The sequence below is a fragment of the Tachyglossus aculeatus genome, chromosome 14 (genome assembly GCF_015852505.1).
Source record: "Tachyglossus aculeatus isolate mTacAcu1 chromosome 14, mTacAcu1.pri, whole genome shotgun sequence".
Lineage (NCBI taxonomy): Eukaryota > Metazoa > Chordata > Mammalia > Monotremata > Tachyglossidae > Tachyglossus > Tachyglossus aculeatus.
The window spans coordinates 54,029,008-54,052,402 of record NC_052079.1 but is presented as its reverse complement, the minus strand read 5'-3'; the positions used below and the strand labels follow the sequence as shown (position 1 = coordinate 54,052,402).

At 52.1% G+C, this 23,395-nt stretch overlaps 1 protein-coding gene across 3 annotated transcripts in view; it reads left to right on the top strand.

Annotated features, from left to right (window-relative positions):
• Positions 1 to 1,457: 1,457 nt before the first annotated feature.
• PPP6R2 (protein phosphatase 6 regulatory subunit 2) overlaps positions 1,458 to 23,395 on the top strand; it is a 92,764-nt gene continuing 70,826 nt past the window's right edge. For all 3 annotated transcript variants that reach the window (XM_038756138.1, XM_038756139.1, XM_038756137.1), the window contains exon 1: positions 1,458 to 1,623. The gene's annotated coding sequence lies outside the window, so the exon portion shown is untranslated. The remainder of the gene's footprint in view (positions 1,624 to 23,395) is intronic.

Below are 23,395 nucleotides of genomic sequence, written 5' to 3'. Positions count from 1 at the left end.
AATGGGCTTGAAGACTGGGAGCCCCCCGTGGGACAATCCGATCACTTTTGAATCCTCCCCAGCGCTTAGCACAGTGCTTTGCACAGAGTAAGCCCTTGACAAATGCCATCATTATCGTTATGATTATTCTCTGGGCCGCAGTGACCTCATCTGTAAAATGGGGTTGAAGACTGTGAGCCCCCAGTGGGACAACCTGGTCGCCTTGTATCCTCCCCAGCGCTTAGAACAGTGCTTGGCACAGAGTAAGCGCTTAACAGATGCCATCCTTATCATGATGATGAAGCAGCGTGGCTCAGTGGAAAGAGCCCGGGCTTTGGAGTCAGAGGTCAGGGGTTCAAATCCCGGCTCCGCCAATTGTCAGCTGGGTGACTTTGGGCAAGTCACTTCACTTCTCTGGGCCTCAGTTCCCTCACCTGTAAAATGGGGATGAAGACTGTGAGCCCCCCGTGGGACAACCTGATCACCTTGTAACCTCCCCAGCGCTTAGAACAGTGCTTTGCACAGAGTAAGCGCTTGACAAATGCCATCATTATCGTTATGATTATTCTCTGGGCCGCAGTGACCTCATCTGTAAAATGGGCTTGAAGACTGTGAGCCCCCCTTGGGAAAACCTGATTGCCTTGTATCCTCCCCAGTGCTTAGAACAGTGCTTGGCACAGAGTAAGCGCTTAACAGATGCCATCCTTATCATGATGATGAAGCAGCGTGGCTCTGTGGAAAGAGCCCGGGCTTTGGAGTCAGAGGTCAGGGGTTCAAATCCCGGCTCCGCCAATTGTCAGCTGGGTGACTTTGGGCGAGTCACTTCACTTCTCCGGGCCTCAGTTCCCTCGTGGCTCAGTGGAAAGAGCCCGGGCTTTGGAGTCAGAGGTCGGGGGTTCGAATCCCGGCTCCGCCACATAGCTGCTGTGTAACCTTGGGCAAGTCACTTAACTTCTCTGAGCCTCAGTTCCCTCATCCGTAAAACGGGGATGAAGACTGTGAGCCCCACGTGGGACAACCTGGTCACTTTGTATCCCCCAAGCGCTTAGAACAGCGCTTTGCACAGAGTAAGCGCTTAACAAATGCCAACATTATTATTATTATTATTAAGATGGGGATGAAGACTGGGAGCCCCCCGTGGGGCAACCTGATCACCTTGGAACCTCCCCAGCGCTTAGAACAGTGCTTTGCATATAGTAAGCGCTTAATAAATGCCATGATGATGATGATGATGATGATGATGATGATGATGATGCTGATGGTGCCCTCTGACCCCGCGGCGCGCGCTCCCGCCGTCCCCGCCCCCTCCCTCCCTCCGCGGGCGCGTGTGTGTGTGTGTCGGCCTCAGCCGCCTCAGTCGCCTCAGCCGCCGCCGCCATTTTGAGGCGCCTCGGGGCCCCCTCGGCGGCCCGGCCCCCGCCCCCCCCCCGGGACCCCCGGGACCCCCCCGACGCCCCCCCAGGACGCCCCCCCCATGTCCCCCGGGGGGACCCCCCACCGGCCCTGACCGAGACACCCGAACCGACGACGACAAGCTGAGGGGAACCTGACGAGGAGAAGAAGCTGAGGAGGAGAATCAGCTGAGGAGGAGGAAGAGGAGGAGGAGGAGACCCCGCGGCCCGGACGGCCCCCACGGCCGACCAGGTCAGCGACCCCCCAACCCCATCCCTCCCCACCTCCTCCTCCTCCTCCTCTTCCTCTTCCTCCTCAGCCTCCATCATCATCATCACCTGGCCTTGTCAGGAAGCCCCCCAACACACACCTCAGGCCTTGCCCCCCTCACACCTTCACCAACCCCCCCCCCCCCCAGTAATGCCCCCATCCCCGGCTTGGCACCCCGGCCCTGCCCAGCATCAGAGCTGCTGGTGGTAGGCCTAGCCCCCCACACAACTTCACCAACCCACCCCCACCCGTGCCCCCATCCCAGGCTTGGCACCCCGGCCCTGCCAAGCGTCGGACCTGCTGGTGGTAGGCCTTGCCCCCCCCAACACCTTCACCAACCCACCCCCGCCAATGCCCCCATCCCAGGCTTGGCACCCCGGCCCTGCCCAGCGTCAGAGCTGCTGGTGGTAGGCCGAAGCCCCCCACACACCTTCACCAACCCACCCCCTCCACCAATGCCCCCATCCCACGCTTGGCACCCCGGCCCTGCCCAGCGTCGGACCTGCTGGTGGTAGGCCTTGCCCCCCCCAACACCTTCACCAACCCACCCCCGCCAATGCCCCCATCCCAGGCTTGGCACCCCGGCCCTGCCCAGCGTCAGAGCTGCTGGTGGTAGGCCGAAGCCCCCCCCACACCTTCACCAACCCACCCCCACCAATGCCCCCATCCCAGGCTTGGCACCCCGGCCCTGCCCAGCGTCAGAGCTGCTGGTGGTAGGCCTTGTCCCCCACATAACTTCACCAACCGGACCCCCACCAATGCCCCCATCCCAGGCTTGGCACCCCGGCCCTGCCCAGCGTCAGAGCTGCTGGTGGTAGGCCGAAGCCCCCCACACAACTTCACCAACCGGACCCCCACCAATGCCCCCATCCCCGGCTTGGCACCCCGGCCCTGCCAAGCGTCGGACCTGCTGGTGGTAGGCCGAAGCCCCCCACACACCTTCACCAACCCACCCCCGCCAATGCCCCCATCCCAGGCTTGGCACCCCGGCCCTGCCCAGCGTCAGAGCCGCTGGTGGTAGGCCTTGCCCCCCACACAGCTTCACCAACCGGACCCCCACCAATGCCCCCATATCCCAGGCTTGGCACCCCGGCCCTGCCCAGCGTCGGACCTGCTGGTGGTAGGCCGAAGCCCCCCACACAACTTCACCAGGTAGGCCTTGCCCCCCACACAACTTCACCAGCCGACCCCCCCACCCGTGCCCCCATCCCAGGCTTGGCACCCCGGCCCTGCCCAGCGTCAGAGCTGCTGGTGGTAGGCCAAAGCCCCCCACACAACTTCACCAACCGACCCCCCCACCAATGCCCCCATCCCAGGTTTGGCACCCCGGCCCTGCCCAGCCTCAGAGCCGCTGGTGGTAGGCCGAAGCCCCCCACACAACTTCACCAACCGGACCCCCACCAATGCCCCCATCCCAGGATTGGCACCCTGGCCCTGCCCAGCGTCGGACCTGCTGGTGGTAGGCCTTGCCCCCTACACAACTTCACCAGGTAGGCCTTGCCCCCCACACAACTTCACCAACCGCCCCCCCCCCCCCCCCCCAATGCCCCCATCCCCAGCTTGGCACCCCGGCCCTGCCCCGTGTTGACCTATCCTGTGCTGCCCTGCCTTGCCCAGCGTCAGAGCTGCTGATGGTAGGCCTTGCCCCCCCCCCCACAACTTCACTAACCACTCCCCCAGCCCATGCCCCCAACCCAGGCTTGGCACCCCAGCCCTCCCTGCCCTGCGTTGCCCTGTTCTGTGCTGCCCTGCCTTGCCCAGCATCAGAGCTGCTGATGGTAGGCCTTGCCCCCTACACAACTTCACCAACCGCCCACGCCCCCAACCCAGGCTTGGCACCCCAGCCCTGCCCTGCCATTGCGCTGCCCTGCCTGGCGCTGCCCAGCGTCGTAGGTGCTGGTGGTAGGCCAAAGCCCACCACACACCCTCACCAACCGACCCCCTGTCAACGCCTCCAGCCCAGGCTTGGCACCCCGGCCCTGCCCTGCCATTGCGCTGCCCTGCCCGGCCCTGCCCAGCATCGTAGGTGCTGGTGATAGGCCAAAGCCCACCACACACCCTCACCAACCGACCCCCTATCAACGTCTCCAGCCCAGGCTTGGCACCCTGGCCCTGCCCTGCCCAGTGTCATAGGGGCTGGTGGTAGGCCTTGCCCCCCCCCCACAACTTCACCAACCGACCCCCCAGCTGTGCCTCCAACTTGGCACCCCAGCCCTGCCCTGCCCAGCGTCGGACCTGCTGGTGGTAGGCCTTGCCCCCACCACAACTTCACCAAACACCCCCATGCCCACACCCCCATTCCTCTTCTCCTGCTCCCCTGCCTCTATCTCCCCCCACCCCCGCCAGACCCTCACCCTGCTATTCTTAGTGCTTGGCACAGAGTAAGCGCTTAGAGAAGCAGTGGATAGAACATGGGCCTGGGAATCCCATATATATATATATATATATAGTGCATATAGGTATAATTCTATTTATTTTGATGGTATTAACACCTGTCTACTTGTCTTCCGTGTATATATTGTGTATATAGCTATAATTCTATTTACTCTGACGGTATCGGCACCGGTCTACTTGTTTTGTTGTCTGTCTCCCCCCTTCTAGACTGTCAGCCCATTGTGGGGTAGGGACCGTCCCTCTCTGTTGCCGCTATGTACCTCCCAAGAGCTTAGTACAGTGCTCTGCACAAAGTAAGTGCTCAATAAATACGATTGAATGATTGAATGAATGAGCTAGAAGGACCTGGGTTCTAGTCCCAGCTCCGCCACTTGTCACCGTGTGATCTTGGGTAAGTCACTTTGCTTCTCTGTGCTTCTGTTACTTCCTCTGGAAAATGGGGATTGAGAATGTGAGCCCCATTTGGGACAGGGACTGTGTCCAACTCAATTTGCTTGTACCCACCCCAGTGCTTCATACAGTGCCTGGCACTTACCAATTACGATAATAATAATAATAATGGTTATTATAATTATTAACAAACACCATCAGCATTATTTTGTGAGGACCAGGCGGCCCAGCCCCGAAGGTCACCCCCTCCCCTCCTTGGATGATAATAATATTAATAATAATGATGGTATTTGTTAAGCACTTACTATGTGCCAAGTACTGTTCTAAGCGCCGGGTAGATACAAGGTCATCAGGTTGTCCCACATGGGGCCCACAGTCTTCATTCCCATTTTACAGAGGGAACTGAAGCACAGAGAAGTTAAGTGACTTACCCAAGATCGCACGGCGAAGTTGTTTCCCCCTTCTAGACTGTGAGCCCGCTGTTGGGTAGGGACCGTCCCTATATGTTGCCAACCTGTACTTCCCAAGCGCTTAGTACAGTGCTTTGCACACAGCGCTCAATAAATACGATTGAATGAATGAATGAAGTGACTCGCCCAGGGTCACACAGCAGACAAGTGGCAGAGACAGGACTAGAACTCACGACCTCTGACTCTCAAGCCCGGGCTCTTGCCACTAAGCCAGATCCACCCCCGTCTCCTCTTCTGGGTCCTCCCCAGTCCCCGGCCTAGCCCAGGTGATCCCTTTGGCCTTCTCCAGGGAGTCCAGTCTGGTCCCTTCTCTCATCTTCATAGACAGTCCTGAATAAGCAACTATTACAGAGCCCTCTGGGACTTTTTTCTTGCCCTTGTACCTCTCTCCTCTCAGTCTGGGCAACCCGTGTGTGTGTGCGCGGGCGTGCATGGAAGCTCATGTGTCACCATGTGGGACAACCTGATTACCTTGTATCTACCCCAGCGCTTGGCCCAAAGTAAGCGCTTGACAGATACCATCATCATCACCTCCTGTGGTTCTTTGGGCCCTTCTCTCATCCCCTCTTTTTAATTATTAATTATTTAATAGAGTTGTTCCTTAAGGACTATCAACCACTAGCACCTCCCCCTCCCCCTGTTTCCTCTCTCGAGCCAAATGATCCTCCTGAAATTATATACTTGAGACAACCCATGTACTTTCCTTTCCCTACCGCCCCCCCCCCCCCCCCCCCAGCCTTTTCTCCCCACACCTCCCAGTGAGCAACTCCAAAGTTCCTATACTGGGCTTTGTTTGGATTTGTTTCTATCTTGGCTTTGTGGATTTGCCTGTTTTGACAGTGGTCTGGTTTGGCTTTCTCCAGTTAGCCGGGAGCTATGCAAACAGCAAACCGTGGCAGTGAGCGGGCCCAGATGCCTCTCCGTGCCAAGTGTGGACTGGTGTTGTTACCTGGAGCTGCGTGACGACTGACTGTGCAAGCGATCCCCACAGCCTGCTCTCCGGGTCGGGGCGAGGAGGGTACCTGCAAGGTTGTGCTGTAGTGAGAAGCAGGTTTTAGGATTTCTCTCTGTCTCCGATCTACCCCTGGTTTAAAACAACGTGTCATCGGTGAAAACCATGCGGAGACAGATGATGTGAGGTCGGTTTGCTAAGGGGCCTAGCCCCGTGAGAGCGGCAAGGGAAAACAGGGCTGTTTAAAACGGTTGTTTTAGAACAGTGTGTTGCAAAATGTGGCCCCGCTTTTGGCTCCCGTATATGATCGTCCAGGTGTTGCTGGGGAGGAGGAGGTGGTGGCGGCCGTGGGAGCTCAGGAGCTGAAACTGTGGCTGTCAGAAGCTGGCGAGGTGCTGGTTCTGCATTCAGGGTACTGCCGGCCCGGCCTGGCACTCCCTTCACGTGCCCAAGCTGCAAGGTTTACTTGATTTTGTGCCTGGTTTTGAAGCAGATCGGGTGGAGCTTCTGTGATGCCCAAAGCCCACCCCGTGACGTCCCTTGAAAAAGACCCGAGCTTCTCTTTCTGACACTATTACTTCCCAACAAAGATGCCACATGGCTTAGTGGAAAGAGCACGGGCCTGGGAAGGAAGGACCTGGCTCCTGGCTCTGGCAAATGTTTGCTGGGTGACCTTGGGCAACTCTTTTAACTTCTCTTTGCCTTAGTTACCTCATCTGTTAAATGGTGATTAAATCCTCCCTCCAATTTAAATTGTGAACCCCATGTGGGGAAGGGGCTGTGTCCAACCTGATTATCATGTAGCTATCACCAGCACTTAGAACTGTGTGTGACACATAAGTGCTTAATTTCTTTCTCTCTCTCTCTCTCTCTCTCTCTCTCTCTCTCTCTCTCTCTCTCATATATATATAAATGTATGTGTGTGTATATATATATATATATCTGTCAATGTCTCTCTCTCTCTCTCTCTCATATATATATATATATATATATGGGGGAAGCAGCATGGCTCAGTGGAAAAGAGCCCAGGCTTTGGAGTCAGAGGTCATGGGTTCAAATCCTGGCTCCGCCAGTTGTCAGCTGTGTGACTTGGGGCAAGTCACTTAACTTCTCTGGGCCTCAGTTCCCTCATCTGTAAAATGGGGATTAAGATTGTGAGCCCCCTGTGGGACCACCTGATCACCTTGTAACCTCCCCAGTGCTTAGAACAGTGCTTTGCACATAGTAAGTGCTTAATAAATGTCATCATTATTATTATTATTATTATATAAAGGCTCTCCATCACCTCGCCCCCTCCTACCTCACCTCCCTTCTCTCCTTCTCCAGCCCAGCCCACACCCTCCGCTCCTGTGCTGCTAACCTCCTCACTGTGCCTCATTCTCGCCTGTCCCGCCATCGACCCCCGGCCCATGTCCTCCCCCTGGCCTGGAATGCCCTCCCTCCGCACATCTGCCAAGCTAGCTGTCTTCCTCCCTTCAAAGCCCTACTGAGAGCTCACCTCCTCCAGCAGGCCTTCCCAGATTGAGCCCCCTCCTTCCTCTTCCCCTCCTCCCCCTCCCCATCCCCCCGCCCTACCTCCTTCCCCTCCCGACAGTACCTGTATATATGTTTGTACAGATTTTTTACTCTGTTTTACTTGCACATATTTACTATTCTATTTATTTTATTTTGTTAATATGTTTTGTTTTGTTGTCTGTTTCCCCCTTCTAGACTGTGAGCCCACTGTTGGGTAGGGAACGTCTCTATATGTTGCCAACTTGTACTTCCCAAGCGCTTAGTACAGTGCTGTGCATACAGTAAGCGCTCAATAAATACGATTGAATGAATGAATATATATATATACACATATAAACAAACCCAGCAGCAGCCAGAAGCAAAAGGTATAGGGGTGGAGAATAATAATAATTAGGATATTTGTTAAGTGCATACTGTGTGCCAGGCACTGTACTAAGTGCTGGGGTGGATACAAGCAAATCAGGTCAGACACACTCCTTGTCCCTTGTGGGGCTCATAGCCTCAACCCCAGTTTTACAGATGAGGTAACTGAAGCACAAAGAAATTAAGTGACTTGCCCAAGATCACACAACAGACAAGTAGTGGAGCTGGGATTAGAACCTGTGATCTTCTGACTCCCAAGCCTGTGCTATGCTGCTTTTGGAGAAAGCCAGGTTACCCCATTGTATTCCCTGTAGGCTAGTCCTGACACCCTCAATCCTACCTAATTGTGGTTTAGAGTTCATTCATTCATTTATCCAATCAGTCGTATTTATTGAGTGTTTACTGTGTGCAGGGCACTGTACTAAGCACTTGGAAAGTACAATTCTGCAACAGAGACAATCCCTACCCAACAACGGGCTCACAGTCTAGAAGGGGGAGACTGACAACAAAACGAAACAAGTAGATAAGCATCATTAGCATCAAAATAGATAAATAGAATTATAATAATAACAGTGATGGCATTTGTTAACCACTTACTATGTGCCAAGCACTGTTCTAAGCACTGGGGGGCTACAAGGTAATCAGGTTGTCCCATGTGGGGCTCACACTTTCAATTCCCATTTTAACTGAGGCCTAGAGAAGTTAAGTGACTTGCCCAAAGTCACGCAGATGACAAGTGGCGGAGCCGGGATTAGAACCCACGACCTCCGACTCCCAAGCCCGGGCTCTTCTCACTGAGCCACGCTGCTTCTCAATTGGAGATATATGCACATCATTAATAAAGTAAATAGAATAATAAATAGGTACAAATATACACAAGGGCTGTGGGGCGGGGAAGGGGTAGAGCAGAAAGAGGGGATGGGGAGGGGAGGAGGAGCAGAGGTAAAGAGGGGGTGGGGTTCAGTCTGCGAAGGCCTCCTGGAGGAGGTGAGCCCAGAGTAGGGCTCCACAGTGTTGGTCCCCCCTCCTCATTGAAATTCCTCTGAGGCTCTCTTGGAGTGCTTGAACTTGGTTGGAAAAACACTGGACTAGGATGGTTGACCTTTAAGTAGTGGCCCTGTTGGTTTCATGCTCTCTCCCCCACCCCCTGAAACCAAAAACTGTCGGGAGACTCGTAGAGCTCATACTTTCAGTATCACACCAGCAAGGGTACCCGCTCCTAGGGACTGTGGCTCTGAGCAGGTCACTCGCTGGTTGCTTAGTAAATATCAGCGATGAGAAAAAGCCCACGACCAGAAAACAGACCTGGAGGTGGAATGTTCCTGAATCAGCGTGAATCTTCTCCACTAAATCAGTAGTATTTATTGAGCGTCTCCTGTGGGCAGAGACCCGTACTAAATGCTTAGAGAGCACGTATGGAGTTAGTAGTCATGATCCTTGCCCTCAGGGAGCTCGCGAGCTTGAAATTAGCCAGAGGACAGCTTGAAAAGCAGGTCAGTCCCAATTCCCAGAAACCCCACCTAGCCAAGAAACCACCTGTCTGTCCCTTGAAGTACGCTCCTCACCCCGTGGTGTTGGATTTCACCTCACAGCCCTTCGTGCAGCCTACAGTAGACTAGACAATTCCTGGGGAATACAGGCCTCTCGTGGCAAAAGCACAGACGGAAGGTTACGTTTGAGTTGTTGCTCTGAAATTTGGGGAAATCTCCGATGGCTGTTGGATTGCTAGGCCACCAGCATTAAGAAGGGGCCGCTTGGAGTCTATCCCTGACGATAATTTGTTCTAGGACTCTAGGGAGCTCACTTTAATAAAAGAGCCCACTTTGAAAGAGAAATGTTTGTAGCCCCGGAGCTCCAACTAAATCCCTTTCTAACAAGTCACTATATTTTCCCATTAAGTACCTCGACCGCTAACAGGTGTACAACATGATGTTGTTTCAAAATACGTGGCCTAAAGCTCAGGTGCGTGCTAGTCTTCGTTGCCTATGTGGAGGAAGCACAGCCCAGTCACACACGAGGGGGACCGACCCCGAAATCAGCAAGTTCAAACACTGTCATTGGGTCGGGTGCGTTTCCAGGCCGCGTCCTCGTCCCCTTTGTGGCTCAGAAGCAGTCAAACTTAAGTCGTTCCCGTGCCCGGTTGCATGTAGGAAAAATTTACGATGACCCCCTTTCTACCATTAACTTCCCGGCTTGTCCTGCTGCTTTTCTCTGGCCTCCCCGTTTGCGGCCACAGTCCAGTAAGTAGAAGAAAATGAAACTCTCCCCCCTGCATCCAAACAGCTTCTTTTACCGTCCCTCCTGGCCTGACAGGAGCCCGTCCGGCTTCCTCGTTTCACCCCCGAAGCAGCAGGTAGGCCCGGTGGAGTCTTCCACCGGCGCCTTTATCTTTTGGAACTCTGTGGTTGGAATCTTTCACGGATTTAACAGATAACCTTAAGCCACTCCACTGTTTGCGGCGCAAATGGCAGCGAAAAACTCCCGAGTGGGCGAGTGTTCCTTCAGTCCGGACCCGAGAATCATATCAAAATTTAGAGTCCAGTTTCAAAATAGGAAGGGTTAGATCCCGGGTGGTGTAATAACCCGACCTAACCACGTAATGTCAAACTGCAGATCGTGTGTTTCTCTGGCACCCGCAGTTGGCCTCCAGTTCACCTGCCGACACCAGGGCCGGGAACGGGCAGGGGCCGAGTCGGAGCAAGGCGGGGTGCCCCCCTGGAGTCACCCCCCAACTGGGAGTGAGCCGGCAGGGGCACACCCGTGCCCGGGCCTGCCCGTCTCCGTACGCTGTGCCCCAAGGGCGGCTGTGCGTGTGCAGTCCTGCCCCACCAGATTGAGGACGGCCCCAGTCAATGTTCCGGGAGCTCAATCAATAATTATTATTTATCAAACACCCACTGGGTGCAGAGTATTCCACTTAGCGCTTGGGATAATCCCATAAATTCAGCAGCCATGCTCCCTGTCCTCAAAGAGATTACAGTCTAGTGGGAGAGACAGACTCCAAAATAAATTACATATAGGAGGAAATTATCCAGTATGTCCACGTGAGAATTCCAGTGGGTGGGGGCTGTAAATACTTAGGTGGCACTCAAGTGCTGGAATGGCGGCTGGGAGGTATAAGGCGTGGAGATTAGACGTCAACCTGGGCCGGGCACCAGGATTTCAGCCACTTTCTCCCGTTGAACCACCTGGGAGATTCCCCATTTTCTCCAGTCTCCCTTAGGAGCCAGAGAGTACTGTCTGGTCCGGGAAAAACCGAGCCCCAGAACTGGGGTGGCAGATTTGTCCCCGGATCGGACGCTGACTTTGAACTCCGAGGTCCATTTTGAGACTGGTCTGGAGCCGATCTACCTCAGCCCTCCTGGCTCTGGCCTGACGTGAGGAGAATTGAGCTAGGCGGTAGTGACGATAACAACCCCAGTCCTCCCAGCCCCCCTTCAGCTGCTGCCCTGCCGGATCCAGTCCTCTTAAAAGTCATCGGGCCGAGCAGCGTAGAGATTTTGCCAGTCGATCTGCCCTCTGGTCTCGTTGGCCATGGGGAATGTGACCCAGTTTGCTCCCGCTGCTCCCTTTGCTTTCCAGTCCTTTCCCTGGCTTTTTCTTCGAGGGTCGGTTGGGGCTGCAGAATGACCGTGGGTTGCTAGGAAGTGAGCGGTAACCAAATAGTGATGGAGCTTGAGAAATCTGACTTGGGATCATGTGAAGAGCTGGGTCCTCGCGAGCTGAAAATATCTGTTACTGGAGGAATACTCCTCCCCCCGGAGTCCCATCCCCCAGGTGTCAGTAGCTGTTATTTAAATCCTGGACCATTGAAAATATTTTTTCTTGGGTTTGGTTTTTTGTAAGTGCCAGCACTTACTAAGCGGTGGGGTGATACAAGCTAATGGGGTTGGGCACAGTCTGTGTCCCATGTCGGGCTTACGGCCTTCATCCCCATTTTACAGATGAGGGAACTGAGGCCCAGAGAAGTGAGGTGACTTGCCCAAGGTCACAAAGCAGACAAGTGGTGGAGCCAGGTACGGAACCCGGGCCCTAACTTCCAGGCCGGTGCTCTATCCATTAAGCCACACTGCTTCTCAGGGCTGTGAGGACCCCTAATTTGGCAGTTGCCGAGTGCAGGGTCAGTGGGTTGTGTGAGAGGAACATTTTTGGGCTTTTGGGATTGTCTTTTTAACTGGCATTTGTTAAGCACTTACTCCGTGGCATGCACTGTTCTAAACACTGGCGTAGATATAAATCAATCAGGACAGACACAGACCCCTTTTAATGGTATTGGTTAAGCACTTAGTATCAGTCAGGCCCTGTTCTAAGTACAAGCTAATTGAGGGACACAGTCCATGTCTCTCAGGGGGCTCACAGTCTTAATCCCCATTTTACAGACGAGCTAACTGAGGCCCAGCTCAATTTCCTTCAGGTTTTTTGTCAGTCTGTAACACTTCTAAGGAATGGGGAAAAAAAATGGTAATGATTTAAGATGACTGTCAAGTACTCTTGTGACTTATTGGATTAGCGTAGTTTGATAATATTTGAAAACGTATTTGTCAACATATTTAAGATGTAGTAATAAAACAGCTCTCGAGCTGTCTGTCAGTATATATCCTTCGCTTAGAGAAGCTATTCATAATAATAATAATAATAGTCCAAGATCACACAGCAGACAAGTGGCAGAGCTGGGATTAGAACCTGGCTCTTCCTGACCCACTAGGCCACGCTGGTTCCCTTATCCCACATGGGACTCACAGGCTAAGCAGGAGGAAGGACAGGTATTGAGTCCCCATTTTACAGCTGAGGAAAGTGAAGCCATGTGCTCAAGGTGACACAATAGACAAACAGGGGAACCGGGACCAAAATCCCAAAATGATTTTCTGTGGGTTCTCTGAGTCCCAGGCCTGGGACCTTCCCACTAGGGCAATGTTGTTTTTTTCTAGCAGGGCGTGAGAGATTGTGGGTGTGAGGTCTGTTGATTGTAAAAGAGAAATAAGGAACCATTGCCGGTCGCAGCGTTTTGGAGTGTGTGTAGGCATCCGAAACAGGCACTGATGGTGAACTCTTTTGTATGGTATCTGTTAAGCGTTTAGTATGTGCCAGGCACAGTTCTAAGCACTGAGCTAGATACAAGGTAATCAGGTTGGATGCAGTCCATGTCCTACTTGGGGCTCACAGTCTCAGTCCCCATTTTACAGATGAGGTAACGGAGGCACAGAGATGTTAAGTGACTTGCCCAGGGTCACACAGCAGCCAAGTGGCGGAGCTGGGACTAGAACCCAGATCCTTCTAACTCCCAGGCCCGGGCTGTATTCACTCGGGTCCACTGCTCCTCGATCTTCGTTGAGCCCGAAGAGGCCGATTCTTGACTAAGAAAGAGTTCGTTCCCCACAGACAACGGGACAAGATCACCCCTTGGGCTGATTTGCTTTGCACTGGGTTCCGTTTTCAATTTTAGGTCCTAACCATCTTTTACCCTGGACTCTCCTGCCTCTGACACTTTGCTTATCACTCACTACCTGCCTAGAAAGGTATTTCAAATCCTGGCTCCGCCAACTGTCAGCTGTGTGACTTTGGGCAAGTCACTTAACTTCTCTGTGCCTCAGTTACCTCATCTGTAAAATGGGGATTAAGACTGTGAGCCCCCCACCATGGGACAACCTGATCACCTTGTAACCTTCCCAGCACTTAGAACAGTGCTTTGCACATAGTAAGTGCTTAACAAATGCCATCATCATCATTATTATTATTAGAAAGCCCTCATCCCACAACTTCACCGAACCACGTCCCTCAGAACTCTCCTGAAAAGCCACGTGTCCTGATACAAAGTGACCACTCTGGCTCATGAGTAGATAGGAAGCTAGTTATCTGTTTATTTGTTATCTGCTTAATTCTCTTACTTACTTTAGATAAGCAGCGTGGCTCAGTGGAAAGAGCCCGGGCTTTGGAGTCAGAGGTCATGGGTTCAAATCCCGGCTCCGCCACTTGTTAACTGTGTGACTTCGGGCAAGTCACTTCACTTCTCTGTGCCTCAGTTCCCTCGTCTGTCAAATGGGAATCAATACTGTGAGCCCCCCGTGGGACAACCTGATCACCTTGTAACCTCCCCAGCACTTAGAACCGTGCTTTGCACATAGTAAGCACTTAACAAATGCCATTATTGTTATTATTATTTCTGCTCTCGCTCACCTCATGTAACTCACCACGTTTCAGCCGGCGGGTCTGGGCCTGTGGCCGCCCCATTCGACAGAGCTGGACTCTAATGAGCACCGACCTTAAATATGCCTTGTTGGAGATGCTGCTGAACTGCTTGGTGAATGGCCGAGGTGCCCGCGGAAACGTTCAGGCCTCCTACCCCTATAAAACGTCACGTAGTCCGGTCATCTGCAGGCCTGCGGTTTGCTCTGAAACACGATGGTGCCAAGTTGTTGCCAGGCCCTGACGGTCTCCGGAAAAACCTCGCTGACCTCCTTTTCTGCTTTGTGTAGCTGCACCGCGGGTTGGTGTTCGGAGTGCTGCCTAGGTAGCAGAAGTCACTGGGCGGATTCCGCTCTGGTTAATGAAAGGTTTCTGGGGTGTTCAGGGCTTCCTCAGTGTAGGCTGATGCATTAGCTCAATTTCCTTAAGGTTTTTTGTCAGTCTGTAACACTTCTAAGGAATGTGGAAAAAAATGGTAATGATTTAAGATGACTGTCAAGTACTCTTGTGACTTATTGGATTAGCGTACTTTGACAAAGTTTGAAAGCGTATTTGTCAACATATTTAAGATGTAGTAATAAAACACCTCTTGAACTGTCTGTCAGTATATATCCTTCGCTTAGAGAAGCTATTCATAATAATACTAATAATGGCATTTATTAAGTGCTTACTATGTGCAAAGCACTGTTCTAAGCACTGGGGAGGTTACTAAGTGATCAGGTTGTCCCACGGGGGGCTCACAGTCGTAATCCCCATTTTACAGATGAGGTAACTGAGGCCCAGAGAAGTTAAGTGACTTGCCCAAAGTCACACAGCTGACAAATGGCGGAGCTGGGATTTGAACCCATGACCTCTGACTCCAGAGCCCGTGCTCTTTCTACTGAGCCACTCTGCTTCATCTAATATTGTCACCCAGAAGTATTTATTGAGAGCCCAATGGGTGTCTAGCACCGTTCTGTGCACTCGGAGGGCATACAGAAGGAGTAACAGGCACTGTCCCTGTCCTCAGGAAGTTTAAGTAGTAGATGTAAATCAACAAATATGCCAGAACTGAGAGAGGTAGATGAAACTGAATTAGGTCAGAGCTTGGTAAAACAGGAACAAATAAACTGATGATGGAGTTTCTTGTTGGGTTGGATGAGCCTTGCCCCGTAAGCTTGTCAAGGGTCGGGAACACTTCGGCTAATTAACTTGTACTGTACTCTCCCAAGTGCTTAGTGCAGTGCTCTGCATATAGCAAGTGCTCAATAAATGCCTTTGGTCGATTGAAATCCGGGATTAGAACCCTGCTGGGGGGCAGGAGTGCTGAGGTGGCTGATGGAGAGGCACAACCGGGAAGTTGGGTGGGATGCTCCTCAGGAGGGCCTCGAAGGAGTCAGTCAGTCAGTCATATTTACTGAGGGCTTACCATGTTCAGAGCATGGTACTAAGCGCTTGGGAGAGTGCCATAAAACAGACACATTCCCTTCCCATAGTGAACTTACAGTGTAGAGGAGGAAGGAGGTTTTGGGGGGTGGAAGGCGGCTTGGTGAAACTGAGGCTTGAGGACAGTTCTGTCGAGGGGAAAGTTGTCACTTGGAGTTCAGGTGTGAGAACATCAAGGCTGAAGAATCCAAGAATCCGTGTTGGAGTGGGAGGGTCCTTCCATTGTATGTGTACACACTTATGTCTCCCCCCCCCCCCCCCATCATTTAGATTGTAAACTCCTCAAGGATCGGACCAGATCAGTCATTTACTCATTCAGTCTTATTTATTGAGCACTTACTGTGTGCAGAGTACTGGACTAAGCACTTGGAAAGTACAATTCGGCAACAGAGACAGTCCCGACCCAACAACGGGCTCACCGTCTAGAAGTGGGGAGACAGACAACAAAACAAAACATGTGGACAGGTGTCAAGACATCAAAATAGATAAATAGAATTATAGGTATATACACATCATCAATAAAATAGAGTAATAAATAGGTACAAATATACACAAGGGCTGTGGGGAGGGGAAGAGGTAGAGCAGAGGGATGGAGTGGGGGCAGTGGGAAAGCAGAGAAGCAGTGTGGCTTAGTGGAAAGAGCCCAGGCTTGGGAGTCAGAGGTCATGGGTTTGAATCCCGGCTCCGCCAACTGTCAGCTGTGTGACTGGGCAAGTCAGTTAACGTCTCTGTGCCTCAGTTATCTCATCTGGAAAATGGGGATTAAGACTGTGAGCCCCACGTGGGACAACCTGATCACCTTATATCCTCCCCAGCACTTAGAACAGTGCTTTGCACATAGTAAGTGCTTAACAAATGCCATCATCATTATTATTATTATTAATGGGGAGGGGAGGAGGAGCAGAGGAAAAGGGGGGGCTCAGTCTGGGAAGGCCTCCTGGAGGAGGTGAGCTTTCTGTAGGACTTTGAAGGGAGGAAAAGAGCTAGTTTGGCTGATGTGAGGAGGGAGGGCATTCCAGGCCAGAGGTAGGACATGGGCCAGGGGTCGACAGTGGGACAGGCAAGAACATGGCCCAGTGAGGAGGTTAGCGGTGGCAGAGGAGCAGAGTGTGCGGGCTGGACTGGAGAAGGAGAGAAGGGAGGTGAGGTAGGAGGAGGCGAGGTGATGGAGAACTTGCAGTATTTGTTAAGCGCTTACTATGTGCTAAGCACTGGGGTAGATAAAAGATAATCAGGTTGGACATAGTCCCTGTCCCATTTGGGGCTCCCAGTCTATGGAGGAGGGAGTAGGATTTAATCCCCTTTTCACAGACGAAGGAGACCGGGGGCCAGAGAAGTGACTTGCCCAAGGTCCCACAGTGGACTAGTGGCAGAGCCTGGATTAGATCCCAGGTCCTCTGATGCCCACGTCCGTGCTCTTTCCCCTTGGCCATGCTGCTTCTCTGAGGACATTTACTATACTCACCCGAGCACCCAGCATCTAGTGCAGTGCTCTGCACCTGGTATAGGCTCCAGCGGTACCATCCAGTGGGTGTGGCAGCAGGAGAGAGTGGATAAGTGAGAGGGAGCCAGCTGACAGAGAACCTTGAAGCTGATGGGGAAGGGCTTTTTTTTGTTTTGTTTTCTGAGAAGCAACAGGAAGTCACTGGAGACTTTTGAGCGGGGTAGTGATAAGTTCCAAATGGCAGTTTAGAAAGATGATTCATGTAGCTTTGTGGAGGCAGAGAGGCCAGTGAGGAGTAAAGATGATCATAATTATGATATTTGTTAAGCACTTGTGCCAGGCACTGTACTAAGCGCTGGAGTGGATACAAGCAAATTGGGTTGGACACAGTCCCCGTCCCACGTGGGGCCCACAGCCTCGAATCCAATTTACAGATGAGGTAACTGAGGTACAGAGAAGTGAAGTGACTTTCCCAAGGTCACACAGCAGACAAGTGCCAGAGAGGGGCCTAGAACCCATGACCTTCTGACTCCCAGACTTGTGCTCTGTCCACTGTGCCATGTTGCTTCTGAGAGATGTGTCCTGGTGGGTCATTGCATCCTTTTGCTTTTGAGAACGAGCTGCAAATTTACAAGAAGAAAGTAAGACTTTATCACAGCCTGCATTTTTCCGGCCTGTCAGCGGTAAACCTCCCAGGTAGACATCAGTTTGGGGCTTCCAGCTTGTTTTAGTCTCTCCGGTCCACGTTCCCATCACTGTTCCCCAACCCCAAGGTGGAAGATAATAAGGACGGAGCTAAGGGGTGATTATATTTGGTAACTGGGAACATAGACTACTTTAACGTCATGGTCAGCTGTTCCCTAAAGTTGTTCCTCAGATGTTCAGCTGAGGAGTTGCCGTAATCTTTTATATTTATGAATGTACGGTACACGATCATCTGCAGTTCGTAAGCACGTTCTGCGCCCTGCCCGATTTTTTTGAATGAGATTTCTGCCCCGAAAGAGCTTTCGACATAAGCTCTGTAAAGTGAAAAGTGACTCTCTTGACCTCAGCGTAAGCTGTCGGTCTTCAATTCTTTCCAGGTTTAAGTGCTGGCCTCTTGTCAGCAGTTCAGGCCGGGGACCGGATTCCCCAAGTTTCCCAAACTGTCTTTCAGGGTAAAGCCAGACTCTCAGTTGCTCTAATTGGATGGGGCCCGTGTATATCGTGGCCTATTGTCTTTTATAGGGACAGAAAGGAGATCCGAAAAATTGGGTGGTGGTTTTAAGGTCGTTGAAATGTTGCTCCCACTGAAAAAGTTGTCAAGAATGAAGAATAAAGTGTTTTAATTGGGTTTTCTGGGGAGATACTTTTGGCAATTTCATCCTCTCTGCTGCCCGCCTTTTCCCAATCTCAGGCCCAGGATCATCATCATCAATCGTATTTATTGAGCGCTTACTGTGTGCAGAGCACTGTACTAAGCGCTTGGGAAGTACAAATTGGCAACATATAGAGACAGTCCCTACCCAACAGTGGGCTCACAGTCTAAAAGGGGGAGACAAAACCAAACATACTAACAAAATAAAATAAATAGAATAGATATGTACAAGTAAAATAAATAAATAAATAAATAGAGTAATAAATATGTACAAACATATATACATATATACAGGTGCTGTGGGGAAGGGAAGGAGGTAAGATGGGGATGGAGAGGGGGACGAGGGGGAGAGGAAGGAAGGGGCTCAGTCTGGGAAGGCCTCCTGGAGGAGGTGAGCTCTCAGTAGGGCCTTGAAGGGAGGAAGAGAGGATGGGTCCAGCACTGAGTGGCAAGCTCCTGGCTCACTTGCTAGTCAGGGCCAGGCTGGGAGCCGGCTGCAGGGAGAGGTCTCACTAATGGCTCTCACCCCCAGAGGCCTGTTCCCTACCCCACAACACTCCCCACTCCCCTGGGTCCCCATCCCAGGAGGTTTGTGTCTGCTTGGAGCTGATTTAGAGCCGCGCTGGTGAGGGAAGAAGCCTTGATCTCTCTCTCAGGAAAACCATTGCCACGATCCTCTGGAGGTAGTCATTTCCTTGTGTGCCTCTGGCCCTTCTTCCGCTATATCAGGAATAGCCTCGCCCGCATGTGGGTGCGTGTATTGGGGGGAGGGGATCCCCCCAGATGAGCTGGTAAAGCCCTTGAGGGATGGCAGGTAGAGCGGTCGGGTGGGGTGGCTGTTTTGGAGGAGAGTCTGTGCAGGGCTGAGATCCAGACACAGAGTTCAAAAGCAGTGCCAGGCTCTCGGGTAGGAGCCGCGGTCTCCAGCTTTGGCTGGGGAGGCGTTTTGTGCACGAGGGGCACACAAGCCAGGAGCCAGGAGACTTGGGTCCTTGCCCCAACTCCGCCTCTCTCTGGCCACCCCCTCCCTGTGCCTCAGTGTCTTCATCTGTAAAATGGGGATAAAGAGTCTGTTCTCCTTCCTTCTTAGACTGCAAACCCCATGTGGGAGAGTGACTGTGTCCACTCTGATTATCCTGTATCTACCAAAGTGCTTTATTCACTGCTGAGCACATAGTGAACACTTCAGAAATACCAACATGAAGAGATGGTCGTACATCTCTGTGAGCCCCATGAAGGACAGGGACTGTGTCCAACCTGTTTAACTTGTCTTTACCCAAGCACTTAGAATGGTGCTTGGCACATTAGTAAGAGCTTAATAAAGAAAATAATAATAATAATCCGCATTTCGGGCAACCACAAGCAGGTGGTGGAAGTTCACCATCAGAGGCAGTGTCTTGGAATGCACACAGTCTTTCACATACATGCTGAATTTTAATTTGGTATGAATTGGATTAAATCTCCAGGCCCACCTATGGCCATGAGTGCCTCCCCCGGGCCGTCGTTTCTTAAAAACCGAATCTTTGGCATAGGATTTCCTCCCTTGGTAGATGTGGACTGGACCTTTTGCAAAGAGCTGGTAGCTACCTTGAGGAGCAGAAAGGGAGGAGTCTTGCTGTTTCTCATACAGTGGAAGGAAGCCACCCTGCCCCTTTGCCCGGTAATGCCAGAGGTGTAACATATGGCATCTTTTAGGGATGCGACAGCCCTGCAACTCCCTTTTCACATCTCTTTAGGAGGCCTGAGTTGGCAGGGGATTGAATTGGGGTGGGGTGGGGTGATGGGGTGGGGGGGTGTCAGAGGGCGGCAAGTTCAGCGCCATTGCTTCTTCCCCCAGCTGGGGGAGAGATCCTGGAATCTGTTCCCACAGGGAGCCGTGCAGATGGAAACTTGGGCAGCTCCCGCAGAGGTTTGATTGGATTGGCGGGCGAGTGGCCCAGCCTGGGGCACTTGGGGATGGTCAGGGATGGAGAGAGGAGAGTCAGGGGAGTTGGACAGTCCATGCCTGGCCAGGAGGGTGGGAGCGTCAGGAAGCAAACATCACCCGGTTCTTCAAGTCTCCCAGTGCCCACATCAGAGACCGAGTCCTGGGTTGGTCGGGCCCCGGGGCTTGCCCAAAATGGTGCCACTCAAATCAGACATTAGGCAGGCAGCCAGAACTCATCGTTTCTCTTAATATTGACGTCAGTCCACAGGACCTCAGTTTCAAGTCATGCACGTTCAATCAATCAGTGGTATTTATTTAGCGCTTACTGTGTCCAGGACACTGCACTAAGCATTTGGAGAAAGTACAGTACACCAGAATTGGTAGAGAAGATCCCTGCCCACGAGGCTCTTAGAGTCTACAGTTCTTGTTCCAAACAAGGACACTGGGGCCCATGTGTGTGTCTTGGCAAAGTTCCCGAACACTCTGGGAAGCCCGTCATCTGGACCCGATCATTTGGTGGGTTTATATGATTAAAGTATTCCATTACCTGCTTTGAATTCATAGTGGGGGCTCTTTTTGTCAACTCTACTTCCTCTTCTGTTAAATCTGACTGGAAAATGATTTCACGGTCGCAGTCAATTAGCATTCATCGTGTTCCTCCCTTATTAGTGGCTCCGTGGATGTAGCCCTTTCTGGATTTTTCAGGGGCAGATTTTTCAGTGTGAGCATTATCCAGGATCCCTGCTTTTCCTCCTCCTCTCCTGCTTGTGGCCTGGGCCATTTTTCTCCTCATTAGGACTTCAGTCAGAAGAAAAGAGGAGAGAGGGGAAAAGAGGACTCCTTTGGAGAGACTGAAGATCTCCACTAGAACCGGTCATTAGTGCTGTATTGATCCGTGCTCCTCTCCGCCCCGCCAGCCCCGGTCAGCGAGAGTTTGGGGTCTAATGTCACCTCTCCCTTTTCGCTGGTCTAAATTTGAGTTTTCTCTTGCCCTTGTTCTTTGCCTGGAGTCGAACCGCCAGAGAAGGGACATTCGTCCTCGGCTGTGGCGTGCGTTCTTCAGTTGCCGATCTTTAATCAGGCCCGGAAGGGACCAGAGGCAGCCTTTCCTGCTTCTGGTATTCTTTGGGAGAGTTATGGAGGCCTTGACTTTAATTATGGAAGGGTCAGTGTCTTTCCCTGTCCCCCTAATGAACTCTCTGGCAGGCGGGGGGAAGGGGAGGTGGGGTGGATCTATTTTCCACGGCAGCTGGGGGACAGGAGCCGCCGGAGTGGCCGGCTCCCTCCCGGTGGTTCAGACCCCTCTGGTTTCTGCCCCTCTGAGTGGGCAACATGGTCCTAGATGCACTTGGTTCCTGGGGTGCCGGCTTTTCATTTTCAGCATTGAGGCACGGAGGGGTCGGGGATTTTAGGGGCCTGAGGCCTGGGAAGGGACAGGCTTTTCGGAGCTAGTAGGCCACAAAGCCACCATTTGGAGGTCCTTTTTTTTTCACCCTGACTTGGAAACGGTCAGGCTTGGGATGAGCAAGTCTGGGCCTCGAGCTCGCACAGCTGACTGTGTGACATAAATACCACTGATTGATAGACGGTTGCGGGGGCCGTTTTAGGAGGGAAAATAGGCTGAACAAGTCTGCCTTCGGGTTCTCCCGTCATTGCCAGCATCTTAAAGGAGGAGCAGTCTCAGCCAATTAGCTAATAATAATAATAATAATAATTGTGGTATTTGTTAAGCACTTACTATGTGCCAGGCACTGTTGTAAGCGCTGGGGTAGATAGAAGCACATCTGGTTAGACACAGCCCCTATCCAATATGGGCTCACAGTCTTAATCCCCATTTTGCAAATCAGGGAATTAAGGCATAGAGAAGGTGAGTGACTTGCCCAAGGTCACACAGCAGACAAGTGGTGGAGCTGGGCTCCTCCTCCCCTCCCATCACCCCTACTCCCTCCCTCTGCTCTACCCCCCTCCCCACACCAAAATACTTGTGTGTGTCTATATGTACATTTTATTCTATTTATTAATGATGTGTATGTATCTATAATTCTATTTATTTTCACACTGTTGATGTCTATTTGTTTTATTTTGTTGTCTGTCTCCCCCTTCTAGACTGTGTGCCCGTTGTTGGGTAGAGATTGTCTTATCTGTTGCCGAATTGAACTTTCCAAGCGCTTAGTACAGTGCTCTGCACACATTAAGTGCTCAATAAATACGATTGAATGAATGAATGAATTAGAACCCAGGTCCTTCTGTCTCCTAGACCCCTGCTTCTTCTCTGCTAGTTCTCTTAGCTCCACAAAGCACCTGACACTTGTGCAGGAGAGAGGGAAGGGGGAGTGAAGTTTCTTTGCTTCAGCTCTGGTGACCGTAGACTCTTCATTGCTCATTTGCCAAGGAACCTTAGCTGGGTTCCCCCAGGGACCGGGATGCTCATGCCCTTGGGGAACTCCTGCTCTCAGAGACCTCCTCAGTCTGATTTAGGAGGAAAAGCCCAGGAGTCCGAGAGGCTGAATTTCCTTACTGTTTCCCCAGGAGCTGAGGCTGCCTGGCCTGGGGGTGCCCTCCCTCCCTCGGCCCGGCTTGTGTGGAAAAGACACGCTCAGCCCTGCTCTGTTAGGAGACCGTTGTGGCTGGAGGCCTGAGGAGTGCACGCATTTAGGCACACGCGGTGTAACCGCGAGAACAGAGATGGGGTTGGGTCGCCCCGAGACGAGGGACCAAGGGGAGGCCCAGCTGTTATCCTCCGTGACTGTCTTCTCAGTGGAGTGGGGTGGCCTAGAGCCCAGGCCTGGGAATCAAGAGACCTGGATTCTAATCCCGGCTCTGCCACCAGCCTGCTGTGTGACCTTGCTTCAGTGTCTCTCTCCTGCTTAGACTGTGAGCCCTGCGTAGGACAGGGACCGTGTCCGACCTGATAATCTTGTGTCTACCCCGGTGCTTAGTACAGAGCTTGGCACATAGTGCTGAACAAATGATGCGATTAGTATTATGATGTAGTAGTGGGTAGATGGTTCCCTTTGATGGAGGACTTCTTCCAGAGCCTTGATGGTCTAGCGGGTTATAGTCTATAGAGGCCAAGCTTCTCCTTGGCAGGGTTCCAGTCATGAGTGATCTTTTGTAACTCAGGCAGGGTCCGTGCCATGATGGTGACAAAGGGGTTTGGGCTTCACACTCCCCGCATTTCCTTCCTCTTGTCTCTCTGCTCGGGTCTGAGGATGATCAACAAATATAATCCCTTAGCCTCTCTGCTTTTTTTTTTCAATTATTTCAAGAGGTGCTTAGAGGCCTTTCTCTCCCACACATGCTGCCAGATCTTTTGGATTTGGACATCTGTTAA